At 35.9% G+C, this 22790-nt stretch overlaps 1 long non-coding RNA gene across 1 annotated transcript; it reads left to right on the forward strand.

The window, feature by feature from the left end:
• Positions 1-4743: 4743 nt before the first annotated feature.
• LOC309627751 lies at positions 4744-8785 on the forward strand. The gene is made up of 2 exons (XR_014243940.1): positions 4744-5447; positions 5760-8785. It is a non-coding gene; the product is annotated as an uncharacterized lncRNA (long non-coding RNA).
• Positions 8786-22790: the final 14005 nt, after the last annotated feature.

Consider the following 22790-nt stretch of genomic DNA (forward strand, 5'->3'; position numbering starts at 1 on the left):
TACCCGTAAAGGATACAAATTTATATTCACTAAGGGAAGAACTGCATACAGCAGAGTCCAGGAAAGTTCCAGCTCTGAAACTTCAAGTTTTTTCCCTGTGGAACAGTGGACAGTGTTACTTTCCCTTTAGGGATGCATGACTATACACCCAGAGTGTTGCCAGTCAGAGAAGCTCACCTGAGCTTTGAGATTTTTATTGGTGTTCCATTGCATAATCATGGTTGACTGACCACATGACTGATCTCAGACTCTAGCCTCTCAAGATGGCAAGGAGATACCACATGACCCAAAGTCCCTGCACTAAATCACTCTTAGACTATCAAGGCCCCTAGGCAAACAAAGACACTCCAACAACCATGACACATTGGCTTTTTTCTCTGCAGAACCCTAACTGATATAGTAACTGTAATAATTTTAAGGAGGTCACCCTGGAAATAAAGTGAAGATTAGGGTATTAAGGTAGGCAGAATAATGGGCCCCCAAAGATGTCCATATCCTAATCTCACAAACCTGTAAATACGGCAAAAGGGACTTTGTGGATGTGATAAAGTTTAGGAACCTTTAGATGAGGAGATTATCCTCTGTTATCTCGGTGAACCCAGTCTAGTCATATTAGATCATATTAATCTCTATTTAAAAGTAGAGAATCTTTCCTGAGTGAGGAGGGTCAGAAAGATGCAAAATGAGTGAGATCTGACCCTCTATTACTGGCTTTGAAAACAGAGAAAGGAGGGCATGAGTCTAGGAATGTGGCAGCCTCTAGTATTTGGAAACAACCCTTAGTTTACAGCCAGCAAGAAAATGGGGACATCAGTCCTACAACTACAAGGAACAATTAAATTCTGCTAACAACCTAAGTGAGCAGAAAATAGATTCTTCCTTAGAGCCTCCAAAGAGAAGCACAGCCCTGCTGACACCTTTATGTAGCCTTTTTACACACGTTCTAGTTCTAACCCACACACACAAGTTTAGAAGAAAAAATGTGGTGTTTTAAGCAACCAAGTTTGTGGTAATTTATTGTGGCAGCAATTGAAAGCCTAATGAAGGAGTCAGTCTTGGAATGTATGCCACTTTCATCTTAGAAGCCAGTTTTCTAAAATTAAATATAAGTATCTGAGGCATAAGAAATAATGGAAAAGGTCCTTTTTTTACCTTTTCCTGGCACTGAGCTACTAAAACCCTTTGATTTCCTGAGCACACCTGAATTTATCTAAAGAGGTAACCTAGGGTGGGGTGCAGCTTCAGAATGGAGCTGTTCGCCAGAAAGAGCAAGTGATTAGATGGTTAGAAATTTCAGCCCCGTCCTGACCCTGGGAAGGAGAGAGCTAGGGCTACAGATTAAGCCTCATGAAAACTCTTGAACAAGGAGTTTAAATGAACTTCTATATTAGTGAATATGTTCACATGCTGGGAGGGGGGCACATCCAAGTTCTGCAGACCTCTCCCTATGTAGCTCTTTATCTTGCTATCATCTGTATTCTTGATAATATTCTTTATAATAAACTGGTAAATGTAAGTAAATGTTTCTCTGAGTTCTGTGAGCTGCCCTTGCAAATTAGTTGCCCCCAGAAAGGGATCATAGGAATTTCTGATTTATAGCCAGTTGCTCAGAAGCATATGTGACAATATGGACTTGTGATTGGTGGCTGAAATGGTGGGGTGGGGGTGGGGCACTTTTGTTGGGCTGTGTGCTTAACCTGTGATGCTATCTTTCGGGTAGATACTATCAGAATTGAGTTAGATTGTAGGATACAGTGTCCCCTGAGAATTGGATAATTGCTTAGTGGTGTTGAAAAACACATCTGAGTATTGAAGTTCATAGATATTCATAAGTGATACACCTGGAGACTTTCCAATCTTCTAGTTCACCTATACCAAAGCAGCATATTAGTTTCCACATATGAAAGCTTAGAAAATATATGCTGATAGGTGTTGAATACAAGATCAGCAGAGGCCAGTAAAGAGAAGTTTCAATGCAGGTGCTGGGAAGATGTCTCAGCTCTTCCAGGAGCTGAGGCATCCACTCTCCCTCACTAATCTCCACTTGCCCAGATTGCATCTCACTCCACATCCTACTCTAGAGCCAAAAGCTGATGCGTCTTCTAAACTAATTGCATAAACCCATTCTTTTGTCCCTGTGATTGTTTCAGGGATGGCACTAACCTAAACTTAATCGAATCTTTCTGTGCATTTTTCCATCTAAAGGGATTGGTTCCCAGGTGGACCTAACTTGGAACATTAATCTTGATGTCCAGGATTTATACCTGATGGTTGGAGTAAGATAAGCTCTTTCTTCTTCTAGACCGTTTGTTGTACAAATGGGTGAACTGAAGCAGTTGAAATCATTTTACTGCCCCAGGAAAAACTACCTGAGTCTGAAACATTCATATAAAAAAAGGCAGCAGCAGAGGACACAGAGCACAGAGCTAAATAAAGCAATACAAAAAACAAAAATTCTAAAGAATGCATGATAGTCTGAAATTACTTCCTTTATTATTTAAACTGGTTTCACTTGAGTTTTCAATTATTCCTATCAGCAAGCAATTTAACTTTATTATTAGATTTTTCATAAACCTTTAGGGTCACTCCTCAAGACCTGGACTTAACACATAAGAAATTTACAAATGCCAAGCATTTATTGTAAAATGGTAGTCATGGAAATAATTAGGAAAATGATAAAGGGAGTTAATTCTAGTAACTGAAGGGCTACCCATCTGTATTTTTCTCTACTTCTCCTCAAGCACCATCTCATCCAGGAAACTGTCCCTGACTTCAGGCTAGACTGGAGCCCAGTCCTGTGCTTCCTTAGTAACCTGTGTGTATTTACATTGTGTAATTTAATGTGAATTGGAAGTCTCTTTTGGTATAGCTATCGTTTGCATTTGAATAAACTGAACTATGTTAGGATACCAAGCACCTATTAGTGTCTGACATATACAAGGTGTTTAACAAATATTGGTTAAATTGAACTACCATTAAAAAGTGAGTATGGCCCATTTTCTACTTGCTGTGTTAAGCTAATCATCTCATGTATAGATCTATAGAAACAAATCTATAAGGCATTTTGCCAGTCCCTGAAGCTTGCCTTGGCTCTCCTGAGGTAGAGACCCTAAGAGATTTACCTGGAACTCTTAAGGTGGCTGCTTCCACATTGAGCATTTTACCACTAATTCAAGATTCTTTTATTCAGCCAGATTATTTATAGAGTGTCATCAAGAGACCTCAAAGGCATGGTTGCCCATCATACTTACATTACAAATACTTCCCACTTAGAAGAAAAGCTCTAAGTCCACTTCAGTTCTATTTTGCTTTTTCAAAAAAGCCCAGAGCTACAAAGGTTTTGCATTAAAGGAGAATTAGATAAGAGGACAAGGAAGTTGTGCATCAAGTGACCTAAATCTAGACAATAGAGTGGTTTCCACTTAGGGTTTATTTGCTTTTATTCTATTATTGCTATCACTTCATCTTTTACTTCAAACAAATCAACCAAATAACAAATGAAAAGTCCAGATTATTAGTGAAAGGAAAGCCATTCAAACAGAGAAAGGAGGAATTATGCTTCATACTTCTTTCAGCATAAAATACTAGGAATTCCAAGTTCGTAATTCAAATGTGATATAATAGTTCTCTACAACCATACATTAAGGGCCAATAACTTAGCTTGTTAAAAATTACATAATCATGGGACTTCCCTGGCCATCCAGTGGTTAAGACTCCACTGCAGGGGGCACAGGTTTGATCTCTGGTCAGGAAACTGAGATGTCACAAAAAACAAACAACAAAAAAATTACATAATCACATAGGTCTATTCTAAACTAGTAAGGAAGATATAGAAAACATGAATAATATAGAGCTAGGATTTCAGAATTCTAAAATAGAGGCTAAGATTTCAGAAGTCAAGGTCAAGATAGGAAACGGTTCGAAATCCAGTTTATATATAATAAAATGTATAAAGTACTTTTCTGAAATTTTTACTAAAAGGAACTCTTAGATTACATATATATTACTAGTGCTTTTTATTCTCCTTTGTACACTATTTTTTAGTTTTTTATAACCTCTTGGAGCTTTTTTTGTAATAGGAGAATGAATGATTATACCCTATTTTGTTTATACTGGGAAATTATATTTGCATTGAGTTTATTTGCATATTTTATAAAATTCAATAACATGGTTAATACATTAATGGTTATTTCCATTAATATTTAAAACTATTTTTAATTGTGAAAGTAAAACTTAGAAGCAAAATAAAATACAGTCACTGAGTTAAATATTGAGTTCATGCATGAGAGGCAGAGAGAGAACATCCCCAAATTCATTTAGCTCCATTTACCTTTTATGCCTCTATAACTATTCTCATATTTCCTACCTTCTGAACTAAATTTCTCCATGTTTAAACAAAGGCTTACATTTTCCAAAACCAGCATTCTCTTTCCTTTCTGCCATCTATAAAAATGTAATGTCAAAGGGATGATATATAATTTACAAGATAAAACGTGCCAGTGATAAACCTGGGAGTCAGACACAGAGGTCTGACATAGAAAGAGTAAGATTTTTCATGGCATGAAGTGGCATGGAATAATCAAAATGCATCTTTATCAAGTCTCGATTAAAATCACTATAATAAATGTTGAGCCAATAATTTGGAACCAACATTTAGAGAGAAAAATTACCTTCATTTTTCTTTGCATTTTAACACCTTTAATGGAATATAAATCCAGCACTATTTGCTAATGAACAAAATCTGTGTTAATTTAATTTGCTTGCTTTTAAGAAGGGTACACATAGAGTTATTTTTTAGGAAAAGTGTTTTCCAAATTGTAATCAATTATACTCACATTTGGATCAATCAGCTTCTGCTATAAGTTGGTTTTGGGTTTTTTTGTTTGTTTTTTGTTATTGTTTTTTATTTCACTCATTTGCTTTTATCTGACCTGACCAATTTAGACAAGATATCTTCTAACTTAACTTGGCCAATTTTAGTCAGTCTTCTTTCCTCCTCACAGGTCCTTAGACCTTGGCTCACCCTTGAATTTAAGAAAGTATTGGAATTGGGAACAGCTCCTCCTTAATGGGGTCTCCTGAGAATTGACTGGCCTCAGGGAAAAACATTACTGACTCAACTATCAGATCATGCTATCTGTTCATCCCATTCCCCCACACCCATTTCTTTCCAGCCTAATTTACTCCTCTATGGACAAGAGTCCTTTCTGTCTAGCCTTTGAGACAAGCATAGATCTTACCCTGGGAGTGTTCTCCCTATTACAACAGTCTATTTGAATAAAATCTCTCCTTACCTACATCCAGATTTCTTTTTCCTTGACAGTCTCTAAGGTATTCTGTAGTCAGTTCCATGCCACAGTCCAGAAAATGATGCACTGGTTTCTTGGAATATCAAATGAACAGGTCAACATCTAATTTTTTTTTTAAAAAGAGTTACCTTGTGCCAGGTTCTTTTATGTATTTATTTATGTATTTATTTATTTATTTATGGCTGTGTTGGTTCTTCGTTTCTGTGCGAGGGCTTTCTCTAGTTGCGGCAAGTGAGGGCCAGTCTTCATCGCGGTGCGCGGGCCTCTCACTATCGCGGCCTCTCTTGTTGCGGAGCACAGGCTCCAGACGCGCAGGCTCAGTAATTGTGGCTCATGGGCCTAGTTGCTCTGCAGCACGTGGGATCTTCCCAGACCAGGGCTCGAACCCGTGTCCCCTACATTGGCAGGCAGATTCTCAACCACTGCGCCACCAGGGAAGCCCTGTGCCAGGTTCTTAACACAAACTGTTTCAATAAGACTGTCTGTAGCTTTAAGATGTATCCATCTTTATTAGCCTATTTTTTATTGATGAGAAAACTGATGGGTTTAACATCCACTTAGACAGGAGGAAGTTCTAACACCTGTGCTCAGCCACTACACTATACTTCCTCCTAACTTCCCCCCAATAATCTATTTATTCTTTTTCTTCCTCCCAGTTGTGCTATCCAGGAGAGAAATACTTCCACATCATCCCTCAAAACATTATTGTGATGGGCTTCTTCTAAAATTCTGTTTTAATTTTGGACTTGAAAATTGAACTTTTAATTCAGTTTTTAAAGTTGTAGCATTTTATTTTACCTTACATACTTGATGTCAAACTCCTTTAAAGTAGTATGCAAATCGAGTAAATCTATATGTATATTTATGTAAAATAAAATGCAAATGTATCTACCTAGTGCCTTCATAAACAGCTGGTTGCTTTAAGATAGAAATGATATTAAGAGCCTGCTCATTTGCTATAGTTTATCCATGAGTTCCATGTGAATTGAGAAACATAACCTAATAATTCCAGGTTTGGAGTTATCAATATAATTTTGTCTTCTCCTATAAAATTTTCTTAGGTTAAAAATTCAGAAAAGTAAGTAAATAATATAATGATTTAGATACCATATGATTATATTAGAATTACCAATATATATTTTTAATTGTTCAGACCTCTTATACAAATGAACTTATTTACAAAACAAAAATAGAGTCACAGATGTAGAAAACAAAACTATGGTTACCAGGGGGAAGGGGTGGGGAGGGATAAGTTGGGAGATTGGGACTGACATATACACACTACTATATATAAAATAGGTAACTAATAAGGACTTACTGTATAGCACAGGGAACACTACCCAATACTCTATAAAGACCTATATGGGAAAAGAATCTAAAAAAAGGTGGGTATATGTATATGTATAACTGATTCACTTTGCTGTACACTTGAAACACAACATTGTAAATCAACTGTACTCCAATAAAAATTAAAAAAAAATATTTCATACCTTTTAAAACAAAGAAATAAGGTATTACAGGTAAAAAAGAGGCCTTTGTTTCTCTCATCAGCCCACTTCCCCTCCATCCAGACCCAGCTTGATTTTCATAAAATTGCTTTTTTGTTTGTTTCATCAATTTTTTAAAAAAATCTTTATGCTTGCATAAACAATGCATGCCATTTCTTTGTATGTTTAAAAAATTACATCTAAGCTCTCTTCTTTCTGTAACTTGTTTTTTCCACTCAACACTGTGTTTTGGCAATCTATCTACCTTGAAACATATAAACTTGATAATTTTGAATGCTGTGTATATGGTGCACATAGACTTGCAAATAAGTATCTATTACCATATATATGGATATTTTTCCTCAGTAGTTTACTATGAAAAGCAATATAGAAATGAATATCATTATACCTAGGTTCTGTTACAAGTACGCAATACTTTTTCTAGTATATTCCTAAAATGGAATATCTATCATAGGGTGTTAATAGGTTTAATTGTGTCCCTCTAAAATTTTATGTTTAATCCCCAAACCCAAGTGTACCTTAAAATGTGACCTTATTTGCAGATTGGGTCTTCAGAGAGAAATAAAATTAAAATGAGTCATTAGGGTGGACCCTAATCCAATATGACTGGTGTCCTTATAAAAAGGGGAAATTTAGACAGAGACACCTGCACACTAGGATGACATCATGCAAAGATGAAGGCAGAGATAGGGGTGATGCTTTTAGAAGACAAGTAACACCAAAAATTGCCAGCAAGCCACTGGAAGCTAGGGAAGAGGCATGGAAGAGAGAACTGTGAAACAGTAAATTTCTATTTAAGCCACCCAGCTTGCAGTGCTTCGTTATGGCAGCCCTAGAAAACTAATAGATAAGGTATGTAGTTTTTTCAACTTTACTAGCCACTACTAAGTATCCTTTAAATCACTTTTTACTTCTATGAGCAGTGGTCATTCTTTTTTTTTTTTTTTCCAGTATCCATTTGGGACAACTTAACTCACCAAAGGAATCACTAGGCCTAGAAGAGCTCACCTAATAGATACTTTTAAATGATAAGGTTGGTAATGAAAGGGAGTTTTTCTCTCTCTCTTGCCCCTTTTATTTAGTACTACATATACCAAGAAGTTAGAAGAATTATTGTTTTTATCCCTTATCATGGTCACTGTTTTTCTTTTCTCTGAGCAAGGATTGCAGTGACATTTTCCTTTCTTATTCAACACATAATATAAACATTTATCGTATTACTACTCTATTTGCACTTTTCTAAATACTTCACACATTTAATTTTCAAAGCACTCCTATAAGGTAGCCCCCATTGCCTCTATGTTACGGTTGGTTACAACTGGGAAAGCTGAGGCTCGGAATATATTAATACATGCCCGAAGTCATACAAAAATGAAGAGGCAGGATATGAGCCCCATTTTTCTGTACTTCAAAGCCAATTCTCTTGACCATTACTCTAAGTATTCTTAGTGCCTATGGTAGACATAGTAATGCCTGACAAGGCTCTCCATGTTCTAATTCCCAGAACATGTGAATATGTTAGGTTACAAGGCAAGTGGAGAATTAACTTTGCAATTGGTATTCAGTTTACTAATCATTTGACCCTAAAATAGAGAGATTATTCTGGATTATTTGGGGCCCACTGTAATCACAAGATAATTAAAAGTGAAAGAGGGAGGCAGAAGAAAAGTCAGAGGGAGATGTGACCATGGAAGAAAGTCACAGAAAGATGGAATGTTGCTGGCTTTTGAAGATAGAGGAAAGAAGGCACAGGTCAAGGAATGAGGATGTCCTCCAGTAGCTGGAAAAGACATGGAAATATATTTTTCCTTAGAGCATCCAAAAAAGGACATAGCCCTGCTGGACCTTGATTTTAGCCGAGTGAGAACTTTGTCAGACTTCTGACCAACAGAGCTGTAACATAATAAATTTGTGTTGCTCTATGTCACTATGTGCAATAATTTGTTGCAGCCTCAGTAAGAAAACACAGTACTCAACACTAATTCTTTTCATTTGTAAGTGACAAAAACACATTTCTGTCTAGCTTAAGAAAATAATAATTTATCATCCCGTATCAAGTTTAGAACAGTGCCTATGGCATAACTGGACCTTAGACTCAAATGCCTTAAGTTTCTCCATCTGTCTTTGTTGTTTCTCTGTGTATTAGCTTCCTTCTCTTTTCCCTCATAACTTTAAGCAGATCTCCACCCTATAACCCAAGGAACACGGTCAGAGGCACAGAGTGTTGAATTGGCTGAAATTTGTTACATAGCCATCTATCCTAAAACAAACAAGGACAAAGGGGCTAGGTTGTACTAACATCTTGACTCTTTAGGAAACCATGTAGATGAACTAAAGAAAGTTATAATATGCAGTTTGGAAGACCACTCAATTGTCTTAATGTGTTTTTGTCTTGATTGGGTAGTGATACATCTTACTGCATGGCCTCCTCTGCCTGTTGAAGAAGATAGATACAACTAGAAAAATAAAATAAAATTTAAAGTAACATGGATCAGATCATTTAAGAGAATCTGGACCATTAAAATTATTGCAAGCAAAGCTTACCTACTGTATTAGGGTTTCTTTTGCTGCCTTAGCAAATGACCACAAACTCAGTGGCTTAAGCAACATCAATTTATCTCACTGTTCTGTATGTCAGTGGACTTAGCTTGTCTGCCTCAGTCTTACTGTTACAGAGTTCAAGCTCATTGTGCTTGCTGCAGGAGTGGCCAATAAATTGAGAGAAGAGGTGTTGGGGCAAGGAACAATGACTTTATTCAGAAAGTCAGCAGACCGAGAAGATGGTGGACTAGTGCCCCCAAAACCCATCTTCCCTGAGTTATAATTCAGGCTCCTTTTATACTAAAAGGTTGTGGGCCAGGGGGGGAGGGGGGCGCGGGAGGGGGCGGGGGCGTGTTGGCTGGTTGTTGCAAACTTCTCGGTGCAGGAATCCTTCCTTCTTGCAGCTATCCAAGAAGGTCTGTTTACAATGTTCCTATAAACCTCCAGTAAAAACAGATGTTATTCTCTGTTCTGCAACTTTTTATCTCTGTATAAAAGGAAAAGTGTTATACCTTTAAAGGTCAGAGCCTTGAGAATGGACGACCCTGTATATTTCAGTCTATAGGCAACATTCTTTTACAAAGTTGCAAAACCAGCATGACCAAGCACAGGCAACAGAGCACAGGGGTTACACCTAAAGGAATAGATTCAATAAAGAGCCAGCTCTGTTACATTTCAAGTTTGAAATAAGGATATCTGCAAGGCTTGCTTCCTTTCTGGAGCCTCTTGGGGAGCATCAGTTTCCAGGGACATTCAGGTTATTGGAAGATTGAGGTCCATGTGTTTGTAGGAATGAGGTCCCTGTTTTTCTGTTTGTTTTCCGCTGGTAGTCTTTTTCAGCTTCTCAGTGGCCCCCTTCCCCCATTTTCAAAGCCAGCCAAGGAGGCCCAGTTCTTCTCATAATTTGAATTCTTTTGCCTCCCTTTTCAGCTGCATCTGTGACTAGTTTCTTCTGTCCCCCTCTTCCACTTTTAAGGGTCCATGTGACTGCTTTGAGTCCACCTGGATAAACCAGGATAATTTCCCCATTTCAATGTCAGTAACCTTAACAACATCTGAATATGAATATACAATGTATTCCCAGATACCAGAGATTATGGGGTAGGCACTTTTTGTTGGGGAAGCATTATTAGGCTTACCACACCATCATAAATTTAGGTCAGATTTAAGATATAGTATGACTCTATATTTTACTTAACCATGTGTGAACATTGAAATATCAATACATTGGGACCTCTGGTAGAATTAACATGTACATTACACCAATGCCCATCTTTATCTTAAAGATATCTTAAATTTTTTCAATAGTTATATAGGTCTGTGCTTGTCAAATTCTTTATTTTATAATACATTATGGTCATTTCTATTACATATCTAATTCCAATCCTAATGAGGATGATATCCAGTGTTTTAATGTGCTTCTGTAGGAAGTTACAGTGTTTTTGCAATGACATACTTTCAGACTGAGATTCACAGAAAATGCCCGTTCTTCTCTGGCTTAAAAAGCCTAATTTAGCTTTAAAATTTTAAAAGGAATTATACAAACATAGAGATAGAGTTCCACAAGACTTCTGAATCTTAGTGCTGAAATAAACTCTGAGAAAGGGATAATTGCCAACCAAAAGGAAGCGGACTCCTCCAGGGCAGAGAAAACTCACTTCCTAGCCAAAAACTGATGGAACCCACAGAGAGAAGGAGCACCCTGGAGAAAATGGTATGCTTTTTTGGAAATAAACAATTGTCCTGTTTTGTCATTTTCAATAAGTGAATAGATTGAATCTGTTTAAACATAATGTGGTTCCAGTCTCCCAGACAATAGCATACGGAACATTTAATAATAAGACGATGTAAATAAGGAAAAGTGGTCCTCACTTGGCCATATGGTTTTATTTTCTGTGAAAATATAATTTTTCTCAGAGTTATGTTATTCCTTGTAGATTTCAATATAGTTTATTTCTTTTGTTAATGCTATTTAACACTTCTCCAGAATATTTATGTAATTGGAAAGGCAGTCCAATGATTTTATTAGAACATTCTGATAATAAATATATCAATGGGAATTAAGAAGATGTCAAGAGACTGAAAACATGTGGGTGGGCTTATTCAAAGTTCCCATGAAACTGAGTTTACGAAAGTGAAGGGCAGCTACACAAGGAAGAGAATTCTTGCAGATGCCTGAAAGTTGAACAAAGGAGACAAACACCCTGCTAACCCATTCTCAGAGTCAAAGATGGCCTCATTCCATCCCCACCCCAGACAAATATTCTATCTGTTCAAAGGATATACTAGTCTATAGGAAAGACCCATAATCAGTGTTATCAGCAGTGGTTTCGTAGACTCCAATATGCACTATTTTTAAGAATTGTTAAGTTTTAAAATTCAGATATAACTGACATGTATACTTTTGTATAAGTTTAAGGTGTACAATGTGTTGATTTGATATGGTTCAACCTTCATCCCAGTGGTAATGAGGCCCACCTGCTCCTTGATTTTTTTTTTTACTTTCAAGTGTTACACAGTCTTTACTGAGGTGGTAAATGTGCTCTGTTTTACTAGTTAGCTATGCAAGGATTTACTTTAAAGGAAATCATTGACATATGGGACTGGAAGAAAAGAATGACTTTCCTTTCTGGAAGGTGAATAATTTTCAATCCTGTGGTGACATTAAATTCTCATTCAACAGATTCTGAAGTTGTGGAAAATTTTTTTTAAAAATGAGTGTGAATTAAAAACTCTTTTGGTGATGATAAGCATTTCCATTATAGATAATCTTTACTTTTCATTTGATAGCCTTCTAAATTTTACACTGTTTAAAACTCACTTTATTTATTTTTTAAAATTGAAGTATAATTGCTTTACAATGTTGTATTAGTTTCTGCTGTACAAAGAAGTGCATCAGCTATATGTATACATATATTTTAGCACAGTAAATCTTTATTGTGCTAACATGGAAAAATCTACAAAATATGTTATTAACTAAAAAAAACAAGGTTGTGCAGAGAATGCTACTAATTGTGCAGGAAAAAATATATAAAAGCTTCTATAAGTAAGCAAATTTCTGGAAGCTTACATAATAATTTGTATTAATCAGGGTCCAAACAAGAAACAGATGGCACACTCAAATTAAGGTAATTTGAAGTAGGTGTATTTACAAAGAAATTAATTATAAACATGTGGATGGTTATAGGAAACTGAAAGAAAGGGAAAGTGCAAGATTCCTGACTATTTGCTAGAGGAATGTTATCACCAGCAAAGGGATAAGGGGACAGAGAGGCTTCCAAATGCCCAAAAGAGGAAGAATTTTATAGAACCAGCTGTCTTTTTATGGACAAAGACAACCTAAGTGGCTTTCACTGAGAGGCAGCAAGTTGAATAAGGACTTTGGCCTCACTCTTTTTTCTCCCTTCTCCAACAGGGACCCAACACACCCAACCCCCAAAAAACAATCCTGAGAGCCTGAGAAGGAGTAGGAGGTGGCAAGGGGGTCTGGAGAAACATGGAGGAAATCTGCTTTATGACAGCTAACTTTGCTTCACTTAGTGTCTCGTAGTGTGAAAAGCTTTTCCCTCTACATTTGTAGTACTTAGTTACTTATTAAAAATTGCTTATAACAAGTGTTTGCCAGTGAAGAATTAACAGCACCAACAGAGTAAATAATTTCTTTTAGAAAGTGCTTCACAGTTTGTCTTTCTTGAATTTAGTTATTCATTAATATGAAGTCTGGAATTGCACTTGAGAGAAAACATTTTAATTTTTTAAGGATATACACCATCAAAATGATTTGGAAATACTTTCATGTTATCTTCAGGGAGAGCAGAGGAATTGCTCTCATTAAGAATATCAAACTAGTTTACCAATCCGTTGCGTTTGTGGGCATGGTTCCCTTAGGAGGAGTAAGCATGGTGGTTACCCAATTGGTTATCCCCATTTCATAGAAGAGAAAAGTACATCTTGTGTGCTAAATCTGAATCCAGTTGCGCTGATAATACTAGAATATTAAGAGATTTAAAAGAGGAAAACTTGATTTCAAATCTCTCCTCTGTCACATTAATTGCATATTTTTGGCAAGTCGCTTAACTTCTCTAGGCCTAATTTTTAAAATAGAGATTACAATTAAAATATTTTCTCACAAGGGCTGAAGTGAGAATAGAGTAGTACAGTATCTGAGAAAATAACTGATGTGAACTATAGCATATTGTTTCATGAATAATGCAGTTTAGGTTTCTGTCCATCTCTCTGTCTTTCTCTCATATACACACACACGCATACATAGACTCACACACGTGTGAATTCTCACAGCCTAATCTTAGAGTTGTTATCTGGTATATTTTAACTTCTGCCAGAGTACACGCTGACTCTACTGGTCTTGCTCACGATGTAGAGCAAGTGCAATGCTTTGTAAGGCACTGCAGCCTTCAATAGGTTTGTTCACTGGATTGAACTTCGGAAAATGTTTTAGCAAATGCCACCAAAACAGTCTGGAAATCAAATACTTTGTGTCCTTGAGAAATGTTTGAGACATCAATTTTTCTCTTTCTCCTTGCATTCATAATTTTTCCCCTCCTTTCTTCTGTTCTGCAGATAACAGGCTCTGAGCTGCCTTTTCTTAAGAGGCATTTTTGGCAGGAAGGAAAAGCAGTGGTCTGCATGACAATCTCCTTATTTGGCATTTGTTTGCTAAAACCAAAATCCACTGAAGCAATCAGTCTAGGTTCCTAGAGGAAGAAGACACAAAGAAGCATGAACAGAAAGAAAGGATTTCTTTCGGCCTAAAGGCAAAATCAGGAAATTAGAGAAAGCAAGCTGGGGTGCAGTTCTATGGTGAGGACAATCAGTGGGGGCCCTTAATCTCATGAGTAGAGATTTTCTAAGAAAATATCAAGAATCCCAAGTGGAAAAAGTAGTGTGGTTCCAGCCTTAGCAAAGATTTGTGAGTCAGAGAGGCAGCAGGGCTGAGAAAACTAAGGGAATCTTGGAAATAAACCTGCAGTTTTCTTAGAGGGAACCAGTGCACTCTGATGACAAAGAAGTACAGGAGACACCCCAGAATTTTTTGCTGCTGCCTATGACCAAAGTTGAATTTTCTACCTGCTAAATAGGAAGGCGAATCACAGTTAAAATTGGACTGTTTTTAAAATAACTAGGTTGAAATAAAACTATTACTTGCTTGTGGAAAGTGAGTCTTACCTCATACATTTATATCAAATACAGAGTCTGTGCTTGTGACTTGAGGGCCTTAGGAAGTGAGAGTTACAGGTAAGAAAAATAGCAGTTTAGGTCAAGAGCTTTATGTCCTGCTTTTCACCGCAGGGGAATAGCTAATGGGGCACTCCAGGCTTTGGAGACATTGACCTGCAAAGGTACTTTAGCAAGCCTGCACTGAGTTTTAGACATGGCACTCAGGTGCATTTGTTCGAGTTAAATAAAGATCCCTCATGACACTATTGGGTGATTCTCTTCTATTGTACCTTTATATCATCCCTACCCATTTCTTTTCTTGAAAAGCACAGCTTTTTTGAGGCAGTTGACAAACAATATACTATATATTTAAAGGTACGACTTGATAAGATTTGACATATGTACCCATGAACCCAACATGAAACTCAGAATAATAAACATATCTATCACTCCCCAAAGATCCCTCACTCCCCTTTGTGATGCCTGCCTCCTGTCCTTCCTGCCCATTTACCATCCCACCCACAACCCTCTCCCCAGGTAATGATCTGCTTTCAGCCATGATAGATTAGTTTGCGTTTTCTAGGATTTTATATAAATGTGGCTGTTCAAATGTACTCTCTTTTTTTGTTGTTAGACTTCTTTCACCCACCATAATGATTTTGAAATGTATGTATCTTGTTGTGCGTAGCAATAATTAAATTTTTAGTAAAAATAAAGAAGCTATGAATATTTGTGTGCAGGCTGAGTATAGATATATGCTTTAACTCCCCTAGAAGTAAAATGGCTACATTATATGGTGGGTGTATGTTTACCATTTTAAGAAACTGCAAAAATTTTCTTCAAAATGGTGGGAATATTTTATATTCCCACCAGATATATATGAAAATTCCAGTTTCTCTCCATCTTCACCAACACTTGGTATGGGTACTCTTTTTTTTTTTCTTCTAATTTTAGCCAGTCTAATAGGTGTGTAGGGTTATCTTACTGTGCATTTCTGTGATGATTAAGGGTGTTGCAGATCTTCTCATGTACTTGCTTGCCGTCTGTATATTTTTTTGATAAAATATCCATTTCTTTTCCCATTTTAAAAATAATTTTTGCTGTTGTGTTATTACTGAGTTTTGAGATTTTATACATATATATAGGTTATAAGGCCTTTATCAGATATATGATATCCAAATATTTCTTCTTGATATATGGATTGTACTTTTATTCTTATCAGTATTTTTCAAAGAGCATAAATTTTAAATTTGGTGAATTATTTATGAGTTCGTTCTTTGCAGATCATGAAATAGGAAACCAAAAAATCAAAATTAAGCTAAGCTGATTCTTTGAGATCAAAGACTCTCTGACTGTGGTCCCAGTTGTAAGACCTGGAAACGGCCCTGTACCTTGAGGACTCAGCTACAACCCTGTTTGGTTTTGGTTCTGTCACCAGCACCATGCACCAAGGGACCTGGGAGTAGTCTTACCCACCTGTACCTTGGGCAATAGGCATATGAACCTCAGTCAATGCTGTAGACCCTGAAGTGCTACTCCTTTTCAAGAGCATAAATGAATAAACATTTTCCTTTTCTTTTAAACCAATTATGGTATAAACGATTTGATTAATGAATGCCTTATTCAACATTTATTATTTGTCAGACACTATGATATTAGATGTATAAATTATACCAAAGGTTTTGAGTCATGGATTTCATGATTTCATCTTTTTCTACTGTATTTGTTTAATTCTGCATAACTCTGAGATGTATTTGTACAAAATGGGACATATATTTGTGTGTGTATGCATCTTCCCTTGATGAGAGAGATGCTCTCCTAAAAATTATTGGTCCCTTTTTAAAAAAAACTTCAAATTAAGAGAACGACTTCATCATACTACTCATGATATCATATCATTATTGGTCCATTCACATTTCCTCTCTTCTTTTGCTCCAACCTCCCTCCCACTTTCCTTTCATTAGTCCCTTTCTTCCTCCCTTCCTCGCTCCTTCCTTTTCTCCCTCCTTACTTCCATCCCTTCCTTCCTGGATTTCTTCCTTTATTTCCTAGATATTTTTCTTCCATTCCTCCCCAGAGACAAAAATTCTAATGTTTATTATGCATCTTTGTTTATGTGTTCTTTTAAAACACATATTGATTATATGCAAGTGTTTTTTAAATTTACGTAAGTAATATTGTGCTCTGTATCTTATTTATTTATATATTGATTGATTGATGGATTGGTTGACTGATTGATTTATCTATGTATGTATATACGTATGTATTTAACTCAGAGCTGTATTTGTAAGATCCAGCCATGCTCTGTTATGTGTGTGTTTGTTCCTTCTTCTGCTGTGTGATGTGTATCCACTACATTTCTCCAATCTACTTTCCAAGTGATTGGTACCTCAATTGGCTGTAATTCTTCACCACCACTCAGGACACTGTATTGAACATCCTAATAAATGCCCACTTCTGAACTTGTGTAAGAAATTCTACATTATGAATTCCCAGGAGTAGAATTGCTAGGATAAAATATATGCATTAGAGCAATTTGACTGTGTCCTGGCAGGTTGTGTAGAATAGATTTCACAATCTATAGTGCTACCATCTGTGCTTGAGAGTTGCTATATTCTAACAGCCATCCACATACTTAGAATTGTCCTGTTTTTAAAGTTTTGCCAGAGAAATAGGTATAAGCTAATATCTCATTGTTACTTGCATTTGCATGTTTCTGATTTCTAAAGACATTGTGCATCTCTTCCTATCTTATTAACACTTTAGTATTTCTCTTCTGTAAATTACCATTTATAACCTTTGCTCATGTGTTCCTTGGAACTGCTGCATAATTCTTTTTGATTGACAAGATCTCCTTAATTTGGAGGGGAAGGAATATTCAATAATTGTGAATTTTGGAAATGCAAATATTGTCTCCCATTTTGGCATTCTTCTAATAATTTTTTCTATAGTGTTCTTCATTGACAGAAGTTATTATTTGTGATGGGATTCAATTAATCCTTTTTAAAAAGCTTTATTGGTGAGAAGTTTTGCATAAGAATGCCTTCTCCCTAGGGAAGAAATAATTTTCACATTTTCTTGTACTAACTTCATAGTTTTATCTTTCACTTTTAAGTAATTAATTCAATAGGAGCTACCTGGTGTCACATAAAGGTAGAATGTTAGTTTTTTTTTTTTTTTCATACTGTGAGCCAATTTTTATAGACTGAACAACCCGCCCTCATCCTTTTGATTTGCAGCAACATATTTACGGCATTTTATGCCCCTATACATATGATTCTGTCTCTAAGTCCTTTAATCAATGCCCCCAACCAAATGACACTGTTTTTATTACTAGGGCTTTGTGGTATGTCTTAGTTATTTATCTCTGGCATAGAAAAATGCCATAAATTTTTATAGTTTGATCTTTTATGTCTTAGACTTCCTTATATATTTTCCAACTCTATCCTTTCCTTAAGTTATCTGGGAGTTTTTCAATCTGATATTCCAATCCACTAATTTCTTCTTTACTGTATCTTAACTATTATGAGCTCCATCTACTTTGTTTTTATTTCAACCATTACATTTTTATATATAACATCTCAAATTGTTTATTTTCATTGCTAGCATCTTTATTTTCTTTAAAAAATGTTTGTCTCTCTGTTGCAATAATTTTGCTTCAAATCTTTCTGTGGGCCAATTACTTTTATGGTGTTTGTCTTCCTCAGATATCTAGTTTTTGGTCTATGGACTTAAGTTGCCTTCAGGTTGTCAGATATGGTCTGCTAATATGGATTGAATAAGGCTTCAAAGTCAGAACTCTTTTTTTTTTTTTTTTTTGGTGACAATTTTAGCCACTTTGATTATTCCCATTTTCTATCAGGCCATCAGGGAAATCTTACGGTCAGGGTTGAAGCAATAATACCCAAAGGGTACTAAATTCTCACCTGTTTTTGTCAACTCCAGGCTTTTCAATGCACAGATATAACCCAAGGAAACTACTACAAATGGCTTAGGCAATTGTTGTGGGTTTTTTTTCTAAAGATATAAAGTTACTAGGGGCCAAGGTGGGAACAAAACGTAAAACATTTCTTCAAGCTATTTTCTCCCTGCAGGCTCCAGGTGTGTTCTTTTCCAGTTTGCAGTCACACATGCCTAAACACCCTGGTGTAAGACAACACTTAGTCACTGTATAATTTTTTTAATTGTGTTGTTGGTTGGTTACTCATATTTTATTGTTATTGTTTGTTTGATTGATTAGTTCTTGGAGTCCATGTTTCCCTCCTGTCTTTAATTTTCCCAGAGTTGAGTTTTGAGCAGGGAGTCATAAACTGCTTTGTGCCATCTTTGCTTGAAACTTGAGCTTTCTCCTTAATCATCTTTCTTATGATATTCATGCCAACTAGTCAAGGCAGAAAAAGTAGCTTATTTCACCATATACTCATAAACTTTTAATAAATTTGAATTCACTCTTACTTCATTTTGAGTTTATTTTTTAATCCCCAATTGTGGGGTTTTTTTCTTATTTTAAAGTAATATTTTATCCTCAGTTGTTCTCATAGTACCTGTCATGCCATATAAAAATTAAGGTGCATCTTCAATAACAATAATGATAATAATTGTAATCAGTATTTTGTTCTCAAGAATTATCTCATTTAGTCCTCATATCAACCTATTAGTTTAGGTGTTATTTTTACCATTTCTTTGAGTGAAGAAACTATTAGAAAACTAAAGTTTCCTGGATCCCAGATTGATGTGCAAAAAGCTCTGAGAATTGTCCCAGAATCTGAGCTTGTAACCAACCACTACAGTCTTACTTTCTGATGCTAAGTAAATGCTGGCAAACATTTACTGGTAATAAGTAAGAATGTTAAAAAAGAAGCTAAAAGAGAAAAAAAAAAAAAGAACAAGCAAAGAAAGTTCATTTTCTTTACCTCAGTTTGCCATAGATCACAGTTCAAAATGTTTCTAAGCTCTCTCTCCAACAGAATTAATCTACTTTGCCTTATTGACTTTATTCTCTCTCATGCTACCTGCTGGGCCAGCACCAGAGGCATATGAAAACAGAGACCTATCCTACCAGTCTTGATGAAGATGAAGTCTTCATACTAAGATCCAGAACCAATTAATTACACCAGGAATGCCCTGGTGTTCGTATACATGTTTATAGAGTATTGCATGCTGATAGGAACCGCTGTTCTACCATTGAATGTCATATACATTATTCATAACACATGGCAGTAAAACTGAATAATTAATATCTCAATATCACTGATAATCTACCCTCTTCTTCCACATGCCAATATAAAATTTGGAAATTCTTTTTGATGTATGTCCAAAGCGCATATCATACTGTGCAGAGTTCTGCATTCTGAAAGATATATGTATTCACTATAAATCTGAAACATAGCTATTGTGAGTCTTATAACTCAGCAATTATTTCTTCCAAGATCCCTTAAATAAAAATGAGAAAGTTTACCTATATACTTATTTGAAAATTGGAGAGTTGGTGCAAGTCTAGTAGAGTATTCATTTTAAAAGAATGGTTAGTGAACTTAATGCTACAGCTTAATATATGTGAAGAAATTTTACCCTCTTGACAGTGCAATTTAAAAGCTGCCTTGTTACAGAATTAGACTGGTAAAAATTATAGGAAGGGATTTTTCAGTAAGGGATAGATCTCTCAGTTTTTAAATGACTCTCTGTGCCTGAGAATTAATATCTTTTTAAAAAAGGAGTTGGGCAGGGAGGACTTTTTCCTTCCTCAAGTAGATAAAAGTAGCATATCAATTATTATTATATTAAAATCTAAAATTTAAGTTAAAAGATATTATCTGCTCCTTTTTAGCCAGTATCACCTTTTACCATTTATTAATATATCTATCACCATCAGTTAATATTCATTGAATACTTAAAGCATTGATGTCACTCTAGCAAGAGACCTGATCCCTCCAGAATACTGACTTTTGATCTAGAGTCAAATAAGCTACTATTGTAATCATGAGATCACAGTTAATTACAGGAATAGTACGAATTATTTATTTGTAAGAAACCGTCAGCGTTTCCTGAATTCCAATTGTGTATAAGGCACAGTCTGGTGTACTTATTATTCTCATATCTAGTTCGGATTACAACTGAAATTAAAGACAGAAAATACGAAGGAATAGAGAGGGACTAGAAATGGAAACCCAAAATAGCACCCTTGTCAAAATGACTTTAAATTAGGGTGACAGGCAAAAAAAAAAAAAAAAAAATAGACATATGGAAATAGCCAAGTTGATTAAAAAATGGATTTCTGAATTAGTGCTATTTGGAGGTTAATGTCAAATTCTGATTCTGTTCTGTCATATTAGGAAATGTGTCATATTTGCACCCCAGGCCATTTAACGTCCTTTATCTAATGGCACCCAGGTTTCCCAGGGAGGCATTTTCATTCCTCTTCAGAGCCCAAAAGCCCAAGTCACCCCCAATAGAAAATCATCCCCAATATGATCCAGACATGATTCTTTCAACTGGTATGTATAAGAGAGCTCCCTGCTGTTCTCAGCATTGTAAGTGTCATTGTTGCTTACTCTCCCTGAAGTTGTATAGGTGTTTTCTTTTTTTTCCATTAACAAGAGAACATTTCAATTCAGTTGGTGTTCCTTTAGTTACCGAGGGGGCATTACCACCGTTAGCACTTTGAAATGGTTACAGTCAAGTGTTAGATCACAATCCTCATACCATTACTGAGGAGTAATGGTTTTCAAACAATACAACTGTAAGAGAGAGCCTGGGAATGGCCTGGGAAAGGAGAGGTAGGAAAGTAGCTCTATTGAAAGGTAAAAACCTCCTGTGACTGAAAAACTTCCTTTACTCATTGAGTGAACCCCAAATACCTTTCCTATTGACAAGCTAAAGGTATTTCTGAGAACGGGGTAGTCAAGTAACAAAAACTCATTTCCTCAAAACTGAAGTGAATTGCTAAAGCTGCTGCTTGAAAGAATGACCTCTCCAGAAGACAGGGTAAGAAAGTTTAGCTATGTTCCTTCTCCAACTTTGTATAGTTAGCAGAACTGTCAGCCATTCCTGGCATCACTAGGAATAGCCTCTTTGAGCAAGAAAGGGAGAAGAGGTCCAATACTCTAGTATGATCCTGTGGAGAATCATTAAATACTTATTACTGCTCTCTTGGTCATTCAGCTTCATCATTTCCCAAATAATTTAGGTCTTTGTAAGGAATATATGGATAATTGCATGAGTTTAATTTAACATTTTACTTTTCACATAAGTGTAAAAATATAAGGTGTCAATGCCCCAAGTGATTCCCCATGGGGCTCTAATATGTTTATCAGATACTTGTACTATGCCATAGACTGACGGACAGTGTCTCCAGGTTGACACTTCTTCCTGTTATTTTGCACAGGTTGGCTCAAAAAGGCTAAAAAAAAGTGACAGTTAAACATTTCAGCATTCCTTGATCCAACTCAAAGCAAAGTTTAGAATTTGATTCACATTTTTTTCCATTGTATGAATATGGATTCTCAGTATTAACTACTGTTTTCCATTATAATCCAAAGGACATTACATCTGTTATTCTTAAAAAGAAAAAAAAAAATCACATAACACCGTATGATAACATTAACCAGTTTCTCATACATAAATCCACCAGAATGACAGCAGTATGCATATCTAATCTTCGTGCATTTGGCTGGTTTTGCAATGAAGAGATATGTCTTGATGGATTTGATTATATTTTCCAAATTTTATAATTGTTTCCTAGACATTAGAGAAGACAAGTACTCTCAGACTACTAAGAAATGAAATGAAGCTATTTCATCAAAATATTTAGGAACGATAAAAAAAAATCAATCACCTGAAAACTGTTGGTAATTCAGTCAACAAATGCTGATATGCATTAAGCATTTTGCTATGGGCTGGCTATACAATAGTCTACACAGACCTGAACTATGATCCTTTCTAAGAACAAAGCACTCAGAATAGAATTTCATGATTAACATTCTGGATTTTAAAATTGTATTCTTCCTCTTGTTGACTATATTAATTAAATAGCTTGGACACCATTCCCAAATTCTTACTTAACTGTAACTTTCCCATTCAAGGCATTCTCTGAATCTGTATTAGTAACCAAATTGTTGCATGTTAGTCATGAAATGGCATAGCAATTTTTACCTACTCTTTTTTTGCTAAGATCCTTTCCAGGTTTAAATTTCTAAGGTGGACCAGGATAAGCATCGGCAAAAGTAAATTGAAGGTGATATTAAGCTAGTTTATT

The sequence above is a fragment of the Balaenoptera borealis genome (genome assembly GCF_965194805.1).
Source record: "Balaenoptera borealis genome assembly, chromosome: 4".
Classification (NCBI taxonomy): Eukaryota; Metazoa; Chordata; class Mammalia; order Artiodactyla; family Balaenopteridae; genus Balaenoptera; species Balaenoptera borealis.